The sequence below is a fragment of the Schistocerca piceifrons genome, chromosome 6, assembly GCF_021461385.2.
Source record: "Schistocerca piceifrons isolate TAMUIC-IGC-003096 chromosome 6, iqSchPice1.1, whole genome shotgun sequence".
Classification (NCBI taxonomy): Eukaryota; Metazoa; Arthropoda; class Insecta; order Orthoptera; family Acrididae; genus Schistocerca; species Schistocerca piceifrons.
The window spans coordinates 224,045,802-224,051,981 of NC_060143.1; positions in this window are offsets into that span (position 1 = coordinate 224,045,802).

Below are 6,180 nucleotides of genomic sequence, written 5' to 3' on the forward strand. Positions count from 1 at the left end.
CTGTAACACTGGTAGCATGCCGCGACAGCGTGGACGTGAACCGTATGTGCAGTTGACGGACTTTGAGCGAGGGCGTATAGTGGGCATGCGGGAGGCCGGGTGGACGTACCGCCGAATTGCTCAACACGTGGGGCGTGAGGTCTCCACAGTACATCGATGTTGTCACCAGTGGTCGGCGGAAGGTGCACGTGCCCGTCGACCTGGGACCGGACCGCAGCGACGCACGGATGCACTCCAAGACCGTAGGATCCTACGCAGTGCCGTAGGGGACCGCACCGCCACTTCCCAGCAAATTAGGGACACTGTTGCTCCTGGGGTATCGGCGAGGACCATTCGCAACCGTCTCCATGAAGCTGGGCTACGGTCCCGCACACCGTTAGGCCGTCTTCCGCTCACGCCCCAACATCGTGCAGCCCGCCTCCAGTGGTGTCGCGACAGGCGTGAATGGAGGGACGAATGGAGACGTGTCGTCTTCAGCGATGAGAGTCGCTTCTGCCTTGGTGCCAATGATGGTCGTAAGCGTGTTTGGTGCCGTGCAGGTGAGCGCCACAATCAGGACTGCATACGACCGAGGCACACAGGGCCAACACCCGGCATCATGGTGTGGGGAGCGATCTCCTACACTGGCCGTACACCACTGGTGAACGTCGAGGGGACACTGAATAGTGCACGGTACATCCAAACCGTCATCGAACCCATCGTTCTACCATTCCTAGACCGGCAAGGGAACTTGCTGTTCCAACAGGACAATGCACGTCCGCATGTATCCCGTGCCACCCAACGTGCTCTAGAAGGTGTAAGTGAACTACCCTGGCCAGCAAGATCTCCGGATCTGTCCCCCATTGAGCATGTTTGGGACTGGATGAAGCGTCGTCTCACGCGGTCTGCACGTCCAGCACGAACGATGGTCCAACTGAGGCGCCAGGTGGAAATGGTATGGCAAGCCGTTCCACAGGACTACATCCAGCATCTCTACGATCGTCTCCATGGGAGAATAGCAGCCTGCATTGCTGCGAAAGGTGGATATACACTGTACTAGTGCCGACATTGTGCATGCTCTGTCGCCTGTGTCTATGTGCCTGTGGTTCTGTCAGTGTGATCATGTGATGTATCTGACCCCAGGAATGTGTCAATAAAGTTTCCCCTTCCGGGGACAATGAATTCACGGTGTTCTTATTTCAATTTCCGGGAGTGTAAGTGTTTAACGTCCCGTCGACAACGAGGTCATTAGAGACGGAGCACGAGCTCAGGTTAGGGAAGGACGGGGAAGGCTGTGCCCTTTCAGAGGAACCATCCCGCCATTTGCCTCAAGCGATTTAGGGAAATCACGGAAAACCCAAATCAGGATGGCCGGACGCGGGTTTGAACCGTCGTCTTTCCGAATGCGAATCCAGTGTGCTAACCACTGCGCCACCCCACTCCGCGATACGAAGTGGAACGGGCACGTAAGGACGTAGTAGGGAAGGCGAAAGGTGGGCTTAGATTTGTTGGACGAATTTCAGGAGTGTGTTTCATCAATAAAGGAGACCGCGTATAGAACACTAGTGCGACCCATTTTTGGGTACTGATAGAGTGTTTGGGACCACCACAAGGCCCGATTAAGCATACAGGGTACTTTTCCGGCTCAATATTACGTAAAAATCAACACCTATTTCTTTCAGGCACTGTTTATTATATATATGTCTTACAGATTTTTTTGTTGATTTCAGGTAACACAGCACACTTTCTAAACAAATCAGAAGTATTTTGAAAATTTTTGAACCTGCTTAGGATTATTAAAAAAATTAGAAAGAAATTGATGCAGTTTTGTTTTTTCGAAAATGTTCCTCAAATTGACGTACCATTTAATCCAATATTGTAAATTTGAAGGAGACCAAATTTTTACCAGATATGCTGGCTTAGATATGATGGCTTAGATACTAGACCTATTTGATTCTAACTCTTATGCACGTTGCAATGATAAAAAAATCACCTATTACATTTTAATTTTTTTAAATTTTTTCCCAGTAAAAATGTTATTTTTTCTATAATTTAGTGGATTCTGTAATAAAGCTTAGGTCTACTACACAAGTATGGACTGTTGCAAATTACAGAAAAGAATTTGAGCAATGCTTTATAAACTTTAGGAAATGTTTGTACCTGAATTCTGAAAAATGCAACTTGTGGGAAATTGTGAATGAAGATACGAGTCCAATTGAACTCCTCAGAACATTCCTGAAGCATAGTCTTCATCCTGCAGAATTTCTTCATCTTCAAGCATCCTCTTGGCATTCCTTTTAGCACTTTTTGCTTCTTTGGTAACTTGAGGAGCGAATCTTTCGGCTTCATGCACTCGTTGTCTGTCATGTGCAAGCAGTTGATCTTCCATATTACAGCTACGCTTTACGCCTAAATTTCTAAGGACTTCCAACCTTCCTGTCACTCCAGCTCCGAAACATATCACTGCATCTAGTACACCAACTTTTAATGTATTTAGTCCTACAAAAACATTCATGAGTAATCTTTCCCATATGCAATGGTTGAAACTTTCATTTGCAGCCGGCCGGAGTGACCAAGCGGTTCTAGGCGCTACAGTTTGGATCCGCGCGACCGCTACGGTCGCAGGTTCGAATCCTGCCTCGGGCATGAATGTGTTTGATGTCCTTAGGTTAGTTAGGTTTAAGTAGTTCTAAGTTCTAGGGGACTGATGACCTCAGAAATTAAGTCCCATAGTGCTCAGAGCCATTTTTTTCATTTGCATTCTGAGTACCCCCATGAAGACATTTACTAAGCAAAACACGGTCACTCAGGTCTCTAGAAATTGGTTTTATTTCATTCATAACAGAAAGGTTACAGTTCTTTTCGAAATAATACTGGTTTCTTAACGGAAATAATGGGGATGTGGCACCATACATGACCGTAACTTTAAAATTTGGTATATATAGGTCATTTTTCATTTGAAATCCCATAATGTATGTATCAGTGTAATCAGGAATGACTATAGAATTTAATGAAGTCATAAAAAATTTCGATTTTCCACCATTTATAAGTACCCTGTATCCTTAAGGGAAGACATCGAGGCAATTCATAAGTGTGCTGCTAGATTTGTTACCGGTAAGTTCGACCATCATGCGAGTGTTACAGAGATTCCTCGTGAATTCAAATGCGAATCCCTGGAGGAAAGTCGACATTCTTTTCACGGCACCATTGAGAATATTTAGAGAACCAGCATTAGACGTTGACCGCAGAAAGATTCTTCTGCCGCCAACATGCAGTTCGCTTAAGGATCATGAAGATAAGAGAAACATTGGTCTCTTACCAAGGCTTATAATCAGTCGTGGGTATACTAGTAAAAGCATGTATGTGAATGTGATATGGTCCACCTCCCTCACTACACTGGTCCCTCTCAACCCTACACCTGTGGTCGAGCCGGCCGCTGTGACCGAGCGGTTCTAGGCGCTACAGTCTGGAACCGCGCAACCGCTACGCCTTGGGCATGAATGTGTGTGATGTTAATTAGGTGTAAGTAGTTCTAAGTTCTAGGGGACTGATGACCTCAGAAGTTAAGTCCCATAGTGCTCAGAGCCATTTGAACCTGTGGCTGAGATGGACGACTCCTGTATTTTAAGTGGCAGTACCTTAATAATATGTTGTACTGATGTTAATATGACACTCTATATCAACATGCTGCCAGAAGTAAAAAAAAGTTGAAAAATACAAATTTTCTGCTAAAAAAAAAAAAAAGCAAAAATGGTTGAAATGCCTCTGAGCACTATGAGACTCAACTTCTGATGTCATTAGTCCCCTAGACCTTAGAACTAGTTAAACCTAACTAACCTAAGGACATCACACACATCCATGCCCGAGGCAGGATTCGAACCTGCGACCGTAGCGGTCTCGCGGTTCCAGACTGCAGCGCTTAGAACCGCACGGCCAAAAAAAAAAAAAAAAAAAGCAATCCAACACTCCCAGACCTAGCTTGCCAAACGCCTCCAAATAGGCCCAACTTGCTGTTGTTATTCTTTTCTTACCTGCCAAATGACAAAAACCGGTAGACATCCATCGGTGTATGAAGAGTGTGTTTGGGTCAGCATGTCTGCCAAAACCACCGTTGTGGAATGGCGAGTGAGAAGGAGTGCTGCTGCTTCGTGATAACGCCTTCCCCATATTGGAAATGGTTTATCTCAGAAGAAGCGCCAGCTAAAGTGTGTTCAAAAAATGGTTCAAATGGCTCTGAGCACTATGGGACTTAACATCTTAGGTCATCAGTCCCCTAGAACTTAGAACTAGTTAAACCTAACTAACTTAAGGACATCACACACATCCATGCCCGAGGCAGGATTCGAACCTGCGACCGTAGCAGCCGCGCGTTTCCGGACTGCGCGCCTAGAACCGCGAGACCACCGCGGCCGGCTGTGAGAGACAGGAGCACCAGCCCTATACTCATGATATACATTGAAAAAGTTCAAATAAGGGCAGCACGTTTTGTGCTAGGGCGAAATAGGAAAGTATGTCGTTGAAATGATACAGGATTTGGGATGGACATCATTAAAACAAAGGCGTTTTTCGTTGCAGAGGAATCTTCTCATGAAATTCCAATCACCTACTTTCGCCTCCGAATGCGAAAATACACTCCTGGAAATGGAAAAAAGAACACATTGACACCGGTGTGTCAGACCCACCATACTTGCTCCGGACACTGCGAGAGGGCTGTACAAGCAATGATCACACGTACGGCACAGCGGACACACCAGGAACCGCGGTGTTGGCCGTCGAATGGCGCTAGCTGCGCAGCATTTGTGCACCGCCGCCGTCAGTGTCAGCCAGTTTGCCGTGGCATACGGAGCTCCATCGCAGTCTTTAACACTGGTAGCATGCCGCGACAGCGTGGACGTGAACCGTATGTGCAGTTGACGGACTTTGTGCGATGGCGTATAGTGGGCATGCGGGAGGCCGGGTGGACGTACCGCCGAATTGCTCAACACGTGGGGCGTGAGGTCTCCACAGTACATCGATGTTGTCGCCAGTGGTCGGCGGAAGGTGCACGTGCCCGTCGACCTGGGACCGGACCGCAGCGACGCACGGATGCACGCCAAGACCGTAGGATCCTACGCAGTGCCGTAGGGGACCGCACCGCCACTTCCCAGCAAATTAGGGACACTGTTGCTCCTGGGGTATCGGCGAGGACCATTCGCAACCGTCTCCATGAAGCTGGGCTACGGTCCCGCACACCGTTAGTCCGTTTTCCGCTCACGTGCCAACATCGTGCAGCCCGCCTCCAGTGGTGTCGCGACAGGCGTGAATGGAGGGACGAATGGAGACGTGTCGTCTTCAGCGATGAGAGTCGCTTCTGCCTTGGTGCCAATGATGGTCGTATGCGTGTTTGGCGCCGTGCAGGTGAGCGCCACAATCAGGACTGCATACGACCGAGGCACACAGGGCCAACACCCGGCATCATGGTGTGGGGAGCGATCTCCTACACTGGCCGTACACCACTGGTGATCGTCGAGGGGACACTGAATAGTGCACGGTACATCCAAACCGTCATCGAACCCATCGTTCTACCATTCCTAGACCGGCAAAGGAACTTGCTGTTCCAACAGGACAATGCACGTTCGCATGTATCCCGTGCCACCCAACGTGCTCTAGAAGGTGTAAGTCAACTACCCTGGCCAGCAAGATCTCCGGATCTGTCCCCCACTGAGCATGTTTGGGACTGGATGAAGCGTCGTCTCACGCGGTCTGCACGTCCAGCACGAACGCTGGTCCAACTGAGGCGCCAGGTGGAAATGGCATGGCAAGCCGTTCCACAGGACTACATCCAGCATCTCTACGATCGTCTCCATGGGAGAATAGCAGCCTGCATTGCTGCGAAAGGTGGATATACACTGTACTAGTGCCGACATTGTGCATGCTCTGTTGCCTGTGTCTATGTGTCTGTGGTTCTGTCAGTGTGATCATGTATCTGACCCCAGGAATGTGTCAATAAAGTTTCCCCTTCCTGGGACAATGAATTCACGGTGTTCTTATTTCAATTTCCAGGAGTGTATTTTGTTGACGCCGACCTACATAGGGAGATACGGAGAAACGATCACCATGATAAAATAACGGAAATCAGAGAACCCATGGAAAGATATAGATGTTCGTTCTTTCTGCGCGCTTTACGAGATTGGAATAACAGATAATTGTGGAGGTGCCTCT